Consider the following 16,517-nt stretch of genomic DNA (forward strand, 5'->3'; position numbering starts at 1 on the left):
GCTGAGATCGTGGCACTGCACTCCAGCCTGGTGACAGAGCGAGATTCCATCTCAAAAATAAAATAAAATAAAATAAAATAAAATAAAATATAAAATAAACATATTTTGGTTTTGTTGATTTTCTCTATTTCCTATTTCCAATTTCTTTGATTTCTGCTCTCATTTTTTTTCCTTGCTTACTTTGGATATCATTTGCTCTTATTTTTATAGTGTCCTAAGATGGAAAGTTTGATGGTTAATTTTAATCTTCTTTTTAATATATATGCTATAAATGTTTCTGTAAGCACTGCTTTCACTGCATATCACCATAGATACTTTAGTATCAACCTTATTTTTAAATTATTATTATTTTTAACAGGCAGACAATATAGTTATAACTGAGCCAGGGGGAAAAAAAAGAACATGAAGTTTTTAATAATAGAAACATGAAGAGGCAGAGCAAGATGGCTGAATAGAAGCCTCCACTGATCATCCTCCCTACAGGAACACCAAATTAAACAACTGTCCACGCACAAAAAATCACCTTCATAAGAATCAAAAATTAGGTGAGCATTCACAGTACCTGGTTTAACTTTATATCACTGAAGCAGGCATTGAAGAGGGTAGGAAAGACAGTCTTAAATTACTGATGCCACCCCTCCCCCATTCCCCAGTGGCAGTTGCATGACATGAAGAGAGAATCCGCGCGTTTGGGAGAAGGAAAGCACAGTGATTGTGGGATTTTGTATTGGAACTTAGAGCTGACCTGTCACAGCAGAAAGCAACACTGGGCAGAACTCAAGCAGTGCCCATGGAGGGAGCATTTAGACCAATTTTAACTAGAGGGGAATCGCCCATCCCAGCAGTCAGAACCTGAGTTCTGGCAAGCCTCACTAATGTGGGCTAAAGTGCTCTAGGATCCTAAATAAACTTGAAAGGCAGTCTAGGCTACAAGGACTGCAATTCCTAAGAAGTCCTGGTGCTGTTGTGGGCTGGGAGCCATTGGACTTGTGGGGTACATGGCTTAGTGAGATACTTGCCAGGACAGCCACGCAAGTGCTTGAGCCATGCCTCCCCAAACCTCAGGCAGCACAGGTCACAGCACTGGGAGAGACTCCTTCTTTCTGCTTGAGGGAAAAAAAGGGAAGAGTAAAGAGGACTTTGTCTTGCAACTTGAATACCAGCTCAGCCACAGTAGGATAGGGCACTGGGTAGAATCCTGAGGCCCCCATTCCAGGCCTTAGAGCCCAGAAGACATTTCTAAACGTACCCCGGGGCAGAAGGGAATCTGCTGGCTTTAACTTAGTACTGGCAGGATTCATCACTTGCTGACTACAGAGCCCTTAGGCCCTGAATAATATAGCCAGGCAGTACTTGCCGTGGGCATTGGGTGAGACTCAAGAGACATGCTAGCTTCAAGTGTGACCCAGCAAATTCCTAGCTGGGGTGGTTAAGGGAAGAGGCTCTGTCTGCTTAAGAAAAGAAGAGGGAAGAGTAAAGGAGACTTTGTCTTGCAACCTAGGTACCAGCTCAGCCACAGTGGGGTAGACCACCATGTAGGCTCTTGGGCTCCTTGCTTCCAGGCCTTGGTTCTTGAACAGCATTTCTGGACCTGTCTTGGGCCAAAGGGGAGCCCACTTTCCTGAAGGGATAGTCCCTGGCCTGACAGCATTCACCACAAGCTGACTGAAGAGCCTTTGAGTGAACATTGACAGTAGTCAGGCAAATAATGGCCCTTGGGCAGTGGTGGTCATAGGGAGGGACTTCTCTGCTTGTGGAAAGAGGAGGGAAGAGTGGGAAGGACTTTGTATTGTGGGTTAGGTGCCAGCTAAGCCAGAGTAGTGGAGGATATGGTAGATTCCTAAAGTTTCTAACTCCAGGCCCTGGCTCCTCAATGGCATCTCTAGATCCTCCCGGGCAGGGGGATATCACTACCCTGAAGGGAAGGAAACAAGCCTAGCTGGTTTTGCCACCCACTAATTGTATAGCTCTAGGGTCTTGAGTGAACACCGGTGGCAGATGAGAGTGGTTACTGTGGGCCTTGGGCAAGACTCAGTGCTGTGCTGGCTTCAGGTCTGACCCAGCACAGTCCCAGTGGTGGCAGCCACAGGGGTGCTTTACACCTCTCCCTGAGCTCTGGACAGCTCAGGACAAAGAAAGAGACTCTGGGAGAAAGTAAGGAAAGAGCACAAAAGTCTATACCTGGTAATCCAGGGAATTCTTCTGGATCGTATCAAAGACCAGCAAGGCAGTACCTCTACAAGTGTGCAAGAGCCATAGCTTTACTGAGATTGGGGTGCCCCATAATGCAGATACGACTGCAGTGACCAAAAACTTAGATCACAACACTCAAGTAACTTCAAATACCCAGAAAGCCTTCCCAAGAAGAACAGGTACAAACAAGCCCAGACTGTGTAGACTAAAATAACTACCTAACTCTTCATTGCCAGACACTGACAAAATCCACAAGCATCAGAAGCATCCAGGAAAACATGATCTCACCAAATAAACTAAGTAAAGCAACAGTGACCAATCACAGAGTGACAGAAATATGTGACCTTTGAGACAGGTAATGCAAAATAGCTGTTTTGAGGAAACTCAGTGAAATGCCGACAGAAATTCTGAAGATAACACAGAGAAGCAATTCAGAATTCTATCAGATAAATGTAACAAATAAATTGAAATAACTAAAAAGAAGCTGAATATTTGGAGTTGAAAATGTAATTGACATACTGAAGAATGCAACAGAGTCTCTTAACAGCAGAATGATCAAGCAGAAGAATTAGTGAGGTTGAAGACAGAATATTTGAAAACACACAGTCAGAGGAGACAAAATAAAAAAGAATAAAAAAGAATGAAGCACACCTACAAGACCTAGAAAATAGCCTCAAAAGGGCAAATCTAAGAGTTATTGGCCTTAAAGAGGAGGTGGAGGGATAGGGGTAGAAAGTTTACTCAAAGAAATAACAGGGAACTTCCCAAACCTAGAGAAAGAGATCAGTATCCAAACACTAGAAGATTACAGAACATCAAGCAGATTTAACCCAAAGAAGACTACCTCAAGGCATTTAATCAACAAATTCCCCAAGGTCAAGGATAAAGAAAGGATCTTAAAAGCAGCAAGAAAAAAGAAACGAAGAACATAAAATGGAGCTCCAGTACATCTGGCAGCAAACTTTTCAATAGAAACCTTATAGGCCAGGAGACAGTGTCATGCCATATTTAAAGTGCTGAAGGAAAAACTTTTATCCTGGAATAGCATATCTGGTGAAAACATCCTTCAAACATGAAGGAGAAATGAAGAGTTTCCCAGACAAACAAAAGCTGGGGGGTTTCAACACCAGACCTGTTCTTCTACAGACCTCTACAAGAAATGCTAAAGGGAGTTCTTCAGTCTGAAAGGAAAGGATATTTACTGAGTAATAAGAAATCATCTGAAGATACAGAATATTATAACGCTGTAATTGTGTGTAAACAACTCATATCTTAAATAGAAAAGATTAAAAGATGTACTGACCAAAAATAATAAATATGACAACTTTTCAAGACATAGATAGTACAATAAGATATAAATAGAAACAACAAAAAATTTAAAAGTGGGGAGACAAAGTTAAAGTGCAGAGTATTAGTTTTCTTTTTGCTTGTTAGTTTATGCAATTAGAATTAAGTTATCAGTTTAAAATAATGGTTTATATTATTTGCAAGTCTCATGGTAACCTCAAATCTAAAATCATATGATGAATGCATAAAAAATATAAAGCAAGAAATTAGTGTATATACATATATACACTATATACACACACATATTCGTACACACAATGGAATATTATTCAGCCATAAAAAAGAAGAAAATCCTGCCTTTTGCAACAACATGGATAAAACTGGAGGACATTATGCTAAGTGAAATAAACTAGACACAGAAAGACATATATTGTATGATTTCACTTACATGTGGAATCTTTAAAAAGATGAATTCATAGAAGCACAGAGCAGAACAGTAATTGCCATGGGCTGGGGGCAGGGAAATGAAGTGATATTGGTCAAATGGTATAAACTTTTAGTTATAAAATGAATAAGTTCTGGGGGTCTAACATATGGCATGGTGACTGTAGTTACTAATAATGTATTATATACTTTAATTTGCTAAGAGAGCAGATCTTCAGTGTCCTCATTGCTGCCTCCCTGCCCCGAAAACATGGTCAGTAAGTGTGATGATAGATGTGTTCACTTGATTGTGGCAATCATTTCACAATGTATATGTATATCAAATAATCATGTTGTACACCTTGAATATATACAATTTTTTTTTTTGAGATGAAGTTTAGCTCTTGTCTCCCAGGTTGGAGTGCAATGGCGTGATCTCGGCTTACTGCAACCTCCCCCTCCCAGGTTCAAGTGATTCTCCTATGTCAGCCTCCCGAGTAGCTGGGATTAGAGGCATGCGCCACCAAACCCAGCTACCTTTTGTATTTTAGTAGAGATGGCGTTTCACCAAGTTGGCCAGGATGGTCTTAATCTCTTGACCTCATGATGTGCCTGCCTCAGCCTCCCAAAGTGCAGGGATTACAGGTGTGAGCCACCACGCCTGGCCAAATATATACAATTTTTATTTGTCGAATATACCTCAATAAAACTGGAAGAAAACATAATCAAGACATTGAAACATACAACCAGGCCGGACGCAGTGGCTCACGCCTGTAATTCCCGCACTTTGGGAGGCCAAGGCAGGTGGATCACTTGAGGTCAGGGGTTGGAGACCAGCCTGGCCAACATGGTGGAACTCTGTCTCTACTGAAAATGCACAAAAAAATTAGCCAGGCAATGTGGTGCATGCCTGTAATCCCAGATACGTGGGAGACTGAGGCAAGAGAATTGCTTGAACTCAGGAGGCAGAGGTTGCAGTGAGCTGAGATTGCACCACTGCACTCCAGCTTGGGTAACAGAGCGAGACTCTGCCTCAACAACAACAACAAAAACAAACAAAACAACAAGAAAAAAAATACGACCAGAGAAAATCACCTTCACTCAAAGGAAGACAGGAAGGAAGGAAAAAAGGAAGAGAAGACCACAAAACAGCCAGAAAACAAATCACAAAATGGCAGGAGTAAGTCCTTACTTATCAATAATAACATTGAATGTAAATGAGCTAAACTCTCCAATCAAAAGACACAGAGTGGCCAAATGGATGAAAAAACAAGACTCAGTATCTACTGCCTACAAGAAACACACTTCCACCTACAAAGACACATATAGACTAAACATTAAGGGATAGAAAAAGATATTCCATGCAAATGGAAACCTAAAAAGGGCAGAAGCTACACTTATATCAGACAAAATAGATTTCAAGACAAAAACTATAAAAAGAGACAAAGAGGGTCATTACATGATGATAAAGGGGTCAATTAAGCAATAATTTTAAATATGTATGCACCAAAAACTGGAACACTCAGATATCTAAAGTAACTATTAGAGAGAAAGAGAGAGATAGATCCCAATACAATAATAGCTGGAGATTTCGACACCCCACTTTCAGCACTGGACAGATCATCCAGACGGAAAATCAACACAGAATCATTGGATTTAATCTTCACTATAGACCAAACGGACCTAGTAGATATTTGCAGAACATCTCATCCAATGGCTGTAGAATACACATTCTTCTCCTGAACACACAGATCATTTTCAAGTTTAGACCACATGTTAGATCCAAAAACAGGTCTTAACACATTGAGAAAAAATCGAAATAATATCAAGTGTCTTCTCTGACTACAATGGAATAAAACTAGAAACTAAAAACAAGAGGAATTTTGGAAACGATACAAACACATGGAATTTAAATAATACACTCCTGAATGAGCAGTGGGCCAATGAAGAGATTAAAAAGAAAATTGAAAACTTTCTAGAAACAAATGATAATGGAAACGTAACATACAAAAACCTATGGGATACAGCAAAAGCAGTATTAAGAGAGAAGTTTATGGCTGTAAGTGCCTACATTTAAAAAGAAGAGGCCAGGCGTGGTGGTTCACGCTTGCAGTCCCAGCATTTTGGGAGGCCGAGATGGGTGGATCGCTTGAGGTCAGAAGTTTTAGACCAGCCTGGCCTAAATGGTGAAACCCTGTCTCAATTAAAAATACAAAAAATAGCTGGGCATGGTGGCAGGCACCTGTAATCCCAGCTACTCAGGAGGCTGAGGCAGGAGAATTGCTTGAACTCAGGAGGCGGAGGTTGCAGTGAGCCAATATCACACAATTGCACTTCAGCTGGGTGGTAAGAGTGAAACTCTGTCTCGAAAAAAAAAAAAAAAAAAAAAGAAGAAGAAGAAAAAAAAATTTCAAATAACCTAATGATGTATGTTAAAGACCTAGAAAAGCAAGAGCAGGCCAAACCCAAAGTTAGTAGAAGGAAACAAATAATAAAGATCAGAGCAGAAATAAATAAAATCAAAAAGAACAGAAAAGAGCAATGAAATAAAGAGTTCATTTTTTGAAAAGATAAACAAAATTGATAAACGTTTAGCGAGATTATGTAAGGAAAAAAAGAGTAAAAATCCAAATAAATAAAATCAGAGATGAAAAAGGAGACATTACAACCAATACTGCAGAAATTCAAATGATCATTAGAGGCTACTATGAGTAACTATATGCCAATAAATTGGAAAACCTAGAGGAAATGGATAAATTCCTAGACACATACAACCTACCAAGATTAAACTATAAAGAAATCCTAAACCTGAACAAACCAATAACAAACAATGAGATCAAAGCTGTAATAAAAGTCTCCCAGCAAAGAAAAGCCTGGGACCTGATGGCTTCACTGCTGAATTTTACCAAACATTTAAAGAAGAACTAAGACCAATCCTACTCAAACTATTCTGAAAAAATAAAGGAGAGAATACTTTCAGACTCATTCTATGAGACCAATATTACCCTGATAGCAAAACCAGACAAAGATGCATCAATAAAAGAAAACTACAGGTCAATATCCCTGATGAACATTGATTCAAAAATCCTCAACAAAATACTAGCAAACCAAATTCAGTAACATATTAAAAAGATCATTCATCATAACGAAGTGGGATTTATTCCAGGGATGCCAGGATGGTTTGACATATGCAAATCAATCAATGTGACACATTATATCAACAGACTGAAGGACAAAAACCATATGACCATTTTAATTGATGCTGAAAAAGCATTTGATAAAATTAAACACCCTTGATATAAAAACCTTCAAAAAACTGGGGCTAGAAGGAGCATATCTCAACATAATAAAAGCCATATATGACAGGCCTGCAGATAATATCATACTGAATGGGGAAAAACTGAGAGACTTTCCTCTGAGATCTGGAGCATGACAAGGATGCCCACTTTCACAACTGTTATTTAACATAGTACTGGAAGTCCTAGCTAGAGAAATCAGACAAGAGACAGAAATAAAGGGCATCAAAACTGGAAAGGAAGAAGTCAACTTATCCTTGATTGCAAATGATATAATCTTATATTTGGAAAAACCTGAAGACTCTACCAAAAAAAAAATTAGAACCAATATATAAATTTAGTAAAGTTGCAGGATACAAAAATCAACATACAAAAATCAGTAGCATTTATATGTGCCAATAGTAAACAAATGGTAAAAAAAAAAAATTAAGAAAGTAATCCCATTTACAGTAGCTACAAATGAAATTAAATATCTACAAATTAACCAAAGATGTGAAAGATCTCTACAATGATAACTATAAAACATTGATTTAAAAAATTGCAGAGGACACAAAAAAATGGAAAAAATATTCCATGTTCATGGATTGGAAGAATCAATATTGTTAAAATGTCCACACTACCCAAAGCAATTTACAGATTCAATGTAATCCCTATCAAAATACCAATGACATCCTACACACACACACACACACACACACACACACCCTAAAATTTATATAGAACCACGAAAGACCCAGAATAGCCAAAGCTAATCTTAAGGAAAAAGAACAAAACTGGAGGAATCACATTAGCTAATTTTTTTTCTTTTCTTTTTTCTTTTTTATTTTTTTATTTTTTGAGACAAAGTCTTGCTCTGTTGCCAGGCTGGAGTGCAGTGGTGCGATCTCGGCTCACTGCAACCTCTGCCTCCCGGGTTCAAGCGATTTTCCTGTCTCAGCCTCCCAAGTAGTTGGGACTACAGGTGTGTGCTACCATGGCCAGCTAATTTTTGTATTTTTAGTAGAGATGAGGTTTCACCATGTGGGCCGGGATGGTCTCTATCTCCTGACCTTGTGATCCGCCCGCCTAGGCCTCCCATGTGCTGGGATTACAGGTGTGAGCCACCGCGCCTGGCCCCTAATTCCAAATTATACTACAGAGCCATAGTAACCAAAAAACCAAAACAGCCTGATACTGGCATGAAAACAGACACATAGACCCATGGAACAGCAGAGATAACCCAGAAATAAATCCATACATCTACAGTGAACTCATTTTCTACAAAAGTGCCAAAAACATACATTGGGGTAAGGATGGTCTCTTCAATAAATGGTGCTGGTAAAACTGGATATCCATATGCAAAAGAATGAAGTTAGACCCCTATCTCTTGCCACATACAAAATCAAATCAAAATGGATTAAATATTTAATTATAAGACCTCAAAGTATGAAACTATTAAAATAAAACATGGGGGAAACTCTCCAGGACACTAGATGGGGAACGTTTCTTGAGTAATATCCCACAAGCACAAACTATCTAAGCAAAAAATGACAGATGGGATCACATCAAGTTAAAAGCTTCTGGACAGCAAAGAAAACAATCAACAAAGTGAAGAGACAACCCACAAATGGGAGAAAATATTTGCACACTATCTATCTGACAAGGGATTTATAACCAGAATGTATAAGGAGCTCCAACAACTCTATAGGAAAAAATCGAATAATCTAATTTTAAAATGGGCAAAATATATGAGTAGACACTTCTCAAGAACAAGACATACAAATGGAAAACAGGTATATGAAAGGTGCTCAATATCATTGATCATCAGAGAAATGCAAATTGAAACTACAATGGGATATTATCTCACCCCTGTTAAAATCACTTATATCCAAAAAACAGGCAGTAACAAATGCTGGCGAGGATGAGAAGAAAAGGAAACCCTTGCACACTGTTGGTGGGAATGTAAATTAGTATAACCACCATGGACAACATTTTGGAGGTTCCTCAAAAAACTAAAAATAGAACTACCACATCATCCAGCAATTCCACTGCTAGGTATATATTCAAAACAAAATAAATCAGTATGTAGAAGAGACATCTGAACTCCCATGTTTATTGCAGCACTATTCACAATAGTCAAGATTTGGAAGCAATCCAAGTATCCATCAGCAGATGAATGGATAAAGAATATGTGGTACACGTACAAAATGGAGTACTATTCAGCCATAAAAAGAATGAGATCTTGTCATTTTCAACAATATGAAAAGAACTGGAGGTCATTATGCAACATGAAATAAGCCAGGCAAAGAAAGACAAGTATCACATATTCTTACTCATTTGTGGGAGCTAAAAATTAAAAGAACTGAACTCATGGAAAGAGAGAGCAGAATGATGGTTACCAGAGGCTGGGAAGGGTAGTGGGGTGGGAGAAGTGGGGACAGTTAATGGGTACAAAAACATACATAGAATGAATAAGATCTAGTATTTGAAAACACAATGGGGTGACTGCAGTCAACAGTAATTTATTGTACATTTAAAAATAACTAAGAATATAATTGGATTGTCTCTGACACAAAGAAAGGGTGTGATTGAGGTTATGGAGACATAATTTACCCTGATGTGATTACTATGCATTGTGTTTATATCAAACTGTTTCCTGTACCCCATAAATACATATATTTACTATGTACCCACAAAAATTAAAAATTAAAAAAAATAGAAATGACCATGCATGCTTGTTCATTTATAAATAGATGAATGAGTTATCAATGAAAATACATCATCAGGTCTTTTGCACACTGATTATCATAAAACCATAAATATGAAACAATCCAGCATTGAATTTCATGCTAAGAGAACATCTACCCTCTTACCTCTCATTGTCTGTTGAATGTCTGTTTCTTTTTAATTGTTTTTTTAATTTTAACTTTTATTTTTAATTCAGGGGGTACCTGTTCAGGTTTGTTACATGGGTATATTGCATGATTCTGAGGTTTGGGGTATGAATGATCTCATCACTCAGGTAGTGGGCAAAGTACCCAATAGGTAGCTTTTCAACCCTTGCATCCCTCCCTGTTTCCCTGCTTTAGTAGTCCCCAGTGTCTACCGTTCCAATCTTTATGTCCATGAGTACTCAATGTTTAGCTCCCACTTATAAGTGAGAACATGTGGTATTTGGTTTTCTGTTCCTGTTAATTCACTTAAGATAACAGCCTCTAGCTGCATCCATGTTGTTGCAATGGACATGATTTTGTTGTTCTTACAGCTGCGCAGTATTCCATGGTTTATATGCACCACATTTTCTGTATGAGCACCTAGGTTGAGACCACATCTTTCCTATTGTGAATAGCACTGCAATTAACCTATGCATGCATGTGTCTTTTTGGTAGAATGGCTTATTTTCCTTTGTGTATATAACCAGTAATGGGATTACTGGGGTGAATGGTCATTGTTTTAAGTTCTTTGAGAAATCTCCAAACTGCTTTCCACAATGGCTGAACTAATTTACATTCCCACCAACAGTATATAAGCATTACCTTTTCTTCACAGCCTCCCCACACCTGTTATTTAAAAAAAATTTTAATAATAGCTATTCTGACTGGTGTGAGATGGTATCTCACTGTGGTTTTGATTTGTATTTTTCTGATGGCTGGTGATGTTGAGCATTTTTTCCTATGCTTGTTGGCAGCTTCTATGTGTCTGTTCATATCTTTTGCCTATTTTTTAATGGAGTTATTTATTTTTTGCTTGTTGAATTGTTTTAGTTCCTTATAGATTCTGGATATTAGACCTTTGTTGGATGCATAGCTTGGGGAATATTTTCTTCCATTCTGTAAGTTGTTTGTTTACTATGTTGACAGCGGGTTGGTTTTTCTTTTTCTTTTTTTCTGTGCAGAAGCTCTTTAGTTTAATTAGGTCCCACTTGTCATTTTTTAAAAGATTGTTGTTGCTATTGCTTTTGAGGACTTAGTCGTAAATTCTTTCCCAAAGCTGATGTCCAGAATCCAGAATGTTATTTCCTAGGTTTTCTTAGAGGACTTTTATAGTTTGAGGTCTTACATTTAAATCTTTAATCTGTGCAGTGGCCCATGCCTGTAATCTCAGGCCTTTGGGAGGCCAAAACGGGAGGATCACTTGAACCCCAAGTTCAAGACCAGCCTGGGCAACAAAGGAAAACCCCATCTCTACAAAAAAGTACAAAAATTCGCCAGGTGTGGTGGCATGCACCTGTAGTCCCAGCTTCTCAAAAGGCTAAGGTGGGGGGTTGGCTTGAACCTGGGAGACAGAGGTTGCAGTGAGCTGAGATTGCACCACTGCACTCCAGCCCGGGTGAAAGAGCAAGACCTGTCTCAAAAAGAGAGTGAAATCTTTAATCCATCTTGAGTTAATTTTTGCAGATGGCGAAAGTTAGGGGTCCAATTTCATTCTTTCACATATGGCTAACCAGCTATTCCAGCACCATTTATTGAATAGGGAGTCCTTTCTCTATTGTTTATTTTTGTCGACTACGTCAAAGTTTTGTAGTGATGGCTGTAGGTGTGCAGCTTTACTTCTGTGTTCTCCATTCTGTTTCATTGGTCTATGTGTCTGTTTTTTGTACTTGTACCATGCTGTTTTGGTTACTGTAGCCTTATAGTATAGTTTGAAGTTGGGTAATGTGATGCCACCAGCTTTGTTCTTTTTAACCTTGTTTTTCATTAGTTGTGTGAAATGCAGCCCTAGTTATCTCGTGTTCATGTTTCCTATTATTGTCCAAAGAATCCTTGTGATAGTCATACCATTTCCTACATCTCTGTTCAATGTGGTTCTGGGAGGCAATGAGAATTGGCCTGAGCCTCTACCCACTATCAATTCCCTTGACTGGTCAATGTGGCTTATGTTCTTCATTGGAAAACATCACAGCATTCTATTTTTTAATAGTGCTTTCCAGGCTACTGCTTTCACTATCATCATGGTGTTGGCATATTTCCCTATATTTCCAGTCATAGTGTGCTTCTGGTCTCTGTCGTATTGCCACCACAGTGGAAGACTGAAAAATGATAAGGTGTTCTTTTCTGTGATACCCTTTTGGCCTCCAAATATAATTCTTCCCACTAATAATAATTCCACACTCTACTGATTTCTCCCCCTGCCCTCCTCAAAATGAGGGCAGAAACCATATCCATCTTATTTCCATATCTCTGGCACACTATCTGCCACCTAGTAAGTGTTCAATAATATTTGTTCAATCATTTCAAGTCCCTCAAAGATTGGTTAGAGTGTATTCAAATGACAATACTGTATTATCTTTAAAAATATTCTTTCTGAGCTGTGCCATTGGCTTGCATCTATAACCCCAGCTACTCAGGAGACTGAGGCAGGTGGAATTGCTTAAGCCCAGGAGTTCAAGGTTGCAGTGAGCTATTATTATGCCAATGCACTCCAGCCTGGGCAACAGAGAGAAACCCCTTATGTGGCAAAAATAAATAAATAAAATAAAATAAAAATCTTTCTAGTAGGCTTCCTTTCCAGATAAGATGGCATAGACTTGTAACTCTTTGTTCCTGCCAAGAACAACTATAAACCCTGGAAATAATGCATGAGGCAACCACAGGAGCACTCTAAAGTTAAAAAGCAGAAGGCAGGCTGGCTAGGAATATGAGAGGGGAGGAGCAGCACAGTGGCCAGGTATCTTATGATCCTCCCCACTCAGCAGCAGAAGGCAGCCCAGTCCCTGTTTTTCATGAATTCTAATCTAGTAGCAGAAGATGGCCCAGGTAGGGTTATTCCTCCCCTGGATTTAATAGGACTTCCATTGACAAGAGGGATAGAGTAGAAGCTCTTTTGACAAGTCACCCTGGGAAACTACTTTTCCTTCCAGGGATTGGACACTTCCTTCTCCCATGTAGAGGCACAGGTGGCCTGGACTGGGGAAGTGCCTTTTGTCCCCACATGAGGTAACTGCAGGGATCAGTGGGAACCTTGGTGTCATCAGAGGAACTAAGCAGATCAAAATAGCACACCAAAGGCCCTGAAAACAAAATCAAATTGTCATTGGAACCACAGTCTACAATTAGACCAGGACCTGCAAGCTAAACATATGCAGAGTGACTGCTTGCTAAAATAGAAGATTTAAATAGGACCCAGAATTTCCTAACACAATAGCCCAAATGTCCAGGATACAATAGAAAGTCGCCTATCATACTAGCAGCCAGGACAATCATAACTTAGATGAGACAAGACAATTACATTACACCAACACTGAAACGTATCAGATGCTGGAATTATCTGACATGGATTTTAGAGCAGCCATTATAAAAATGCATCAACAAGCAATTATGATTTCACTTGAAATCAGTAAAAGTATAGAAAATCTCAGCAAAGAATAGAAGTTAAAAAATCAAATGGAAAATAGAAAACTGAAAAATACAATAACCAAAATTAAAAACCTACTGGAGGTGGGGTGCAGTGGCTCACGCCTGTAATCCCAGAACTTTGGGAGGCAGAGGTGGTTTGATCGCTTGAGCTCAGGAGTTCGAGACCAGTCTGGGCAACATAGTGAAACCCTGTTCCTACGAAAGTTAACTGGGTGTGGTGGCATATGCCACCAACTACTGGGGGCTGGTGGCAGCGGGTCGAGGGGGGTGGTGGTTAAGGCCGGAGAATTGGTTGAGCCCAGCAGGTTGAGCCTGCAGTGAGATGTGACTGTACTGTGTCACTGCACTCCAGCCTAGGTGACAGAGTAAGACCTTGTCTCAAACAACACAACACAACACAACACAACACAACACAACACAACAGTAGATCAGCTCATAGAATGGAGATGACAAGATAAAAGCAGTGAACTCGAGGACAGATAAGTATTATTCACCCCATCTGAATAACTGAAAAAAATTTTTTCTTTGTTGACCAATAGGAATCTTTTACTATATGGTAAATTGTTTCCTTTCCTGATATATTAATCCCCAGCCCCATCCTGCATAGAAGTTGGGTGGATTTTGTCTCCCTTCTTTGTCCCAGTTTCAATATCACAGGTACCTGTCAGTCCCAAAGCTTTCTCCAAGGGATCCTGGGATCTAAGCAAAAGGAAGTTTTGTAACCTGCTTTTGAGCTTTGCATTGGGTATATTAATAACCAATGCCACGCTCTCCATCCTTCCATCTCCCATCCATCAGATGTATATATATATATATATTTTGAGATGGAGTCTCACTCTGTCACCCAGGTTGGAGTGCAGTGGCACCATCTTCGGCTCAGTGCAACCTCTACCTCCCAGGTTCAAGTAATTCTCCTGCCTCAGCCTCCCGAATAGCTGGGACTACAGGCACGTGCCACCCCACCTGGCTAATTTTTGTATTTTTAGTAGAGACGGGGTTTCACCATGTTGGCCAGGATGGTCTCGATCTCCTGACCTCGTGATCTGCCTGCCTTGGCCTCCCAAAGTGCTAGGATTACAGGTGTGAGCCACCGTGCCCGGCCCCCATCAGATATTTCATATGGTTTCTCATGTAAGACAACGTTGAGCTGTCCTGTCAGGACTCAGAAGCATAGCTTCCTAGCTAGAATCTGTTTACGATAATCCTTTGAGCTCTATAAGTTAGCTCTGTTGAGAAGTAAATGTTTAAATCTAAATATGTAACCATTTATTAAAATAATACTATAAATTGGTTATTCATTATACACAAAGTGTTATAAAAGAAACATATCTTTTAGGTACAAATCACATTCCTGTCAGAATAAATCTTAACATTTATTAACAACTTCATCTTTGGTTTTCTTTGCTATCTTTAAGAAAACTAGAAATCTTCCACTCCTGATATTTTAGACCTATTCATAATTATGTTTGCTGCCTCAATTTGTATGTTCTACTCTGGGATAGTTTTGACACCTAAAACCTTACTTCAGCTGATTCAGCTGCTTTGCAACTTCAGGTTTTCAGAGCTTAAACCAGAAGTCTGTTGTTAACTAATTAGCTCTGGCTGATTACTTGCATATTCTAATTGCCCTAGCTATCTATGCCTGAATCCACCATAATCTCTAGGACCTGAATTCTTGGCACGTCCCTCACTTGGCAGATTTGATTTCCCTCTGTTCTTAAGCCTGGCTGCTAAAGCCTCTCCCTCCTGTCTCTCTTCAAACCAAGAGAAAAATAGAGGAAAACATGGATTCCAACATAAAGTATGATTCTTGCCACTTCCTTCCCCTAAACACATAAGTTCATTATGACTATTCACACCCCAAAAATTCAAAAAGTACTTAACAATATTCTAGGCAAGGTGCTAGTCTATTGAGAAAATGGCCTTAATAGCAACTTCACTTAGGCATCTCCCCAAGTCTTTCTTCCCGCCTGACCTATGGGTTTTGTGTTCACAATGTTTTATATGTTTTTCCCTGAGTTTAAATTCTAACTTAAGGATCTACTTCCTGCACATTCATGAGCAAACTGCTTAATACCCACACTCCACCCAAGTCTCAGTTTCTCCATCTATAAAATAAGATTTTTTTTTTTTAGGAAGACAGGGTCCTGCGCTGTCGCCCAGGCTGGAGTGCAGGGGTGTGATAACGGCTCACTGCTGCCTTGACCTCCTGGACTCAAGCAATCCTCCCACCTCAGGCTCCTGAGTAGCTGGCACTACAGGGGAGTGCCACCACGCCTGCTAATCTTTAAATTTTTTGTACAGATGGTGTCTCATCATGTTGTCTAGGCTTAAAATAATAATTATATTAATACCTACATCATGATTCTATAGCAAGGATCAACTGTGTAACACAGTGTCTGGAATATAATAGGGACTCAATAAATGTTAGCTGTTGTCACTCTTATTTATATTATTGAAATAAATTTGTTTCTATCTTCTGTAGCTGCCAAAGTATAAATTCTGTGAGGACAGGGCATTCTTATTCATCTGTGTATATCATTTTAGGAGGGTTTACCTGAAGCTAATTGACTCTGGGTCATGGCTGCTATTGCCACCACTGTCATCCCCATTGCTGTACACTCTGTTATACTCCTCCAATTAGGTCTCCTTGCTACATGGTGTATTAAAAAAAATCAGTAATGATAGCCTTCTAACTTTGGGAAAACCCCATACTTGTCACAGAGAATTGACATTGGGGCATGGTAATCTTCATTTCTACAGCCCACATGTAACTTCTTGAACCATATCTTAATTCCCACTGGATGATTTCACATAATTAATTCATATAATTAGACATGATCCTACAATTCTACATGATTTACTGAATCCCTTCAAGCAACATGAACTTGTAAGCAAGGTGGACATGATAGGGAATCTGCTATGGCATCATTTTATCTCTGTTCCTGTATATTATTGTTGGGAGGGAGCGCATGGTCTTAAG

The 16,517-nt window shown here is 39.3% G+C and overlaps 1 long non-coding RNA gene across 2 annotated transcripts in view; it reads left to right on the forward strand.

Annotated features, from left to right (window-relative positions):
• LOC131381760 (uncharacterized) overlaps positions 1-16,517 on the forward strand; it is a 30,842-nt gene that overhangs the window by 5,875 nt on the left and 8,450 nt on the right. For both annotated transcript variants that reach the window (XR_009210681.1, XR_009210682.1), the window contains exon 2: positions 359-545. This is a non-coding gene — a long non-coding RNA (uncharacterized LOC131381760). The remainder of the gene's footprint in view (positions 1-358; positions 546-16,517) is intronic.

The sequence above is a fragment of the Hylobates moloch genome, unplaced genomic scaffold (assembly GCF_009828535.3).
Source record: "Hylobates moloch isolate HMO894 unplaced genomic scaffold, HMol_V3 SCAFFOLD_2, whole genome shotgun sequence".
In the NCBI taxonomy this organism is placed as follows: domain Eukaryota; kingdom Metazoa; phylum Chordata; class Mammalia; order Primates; family Hylobatidae; genus Hylobates; species Hylobates moloch.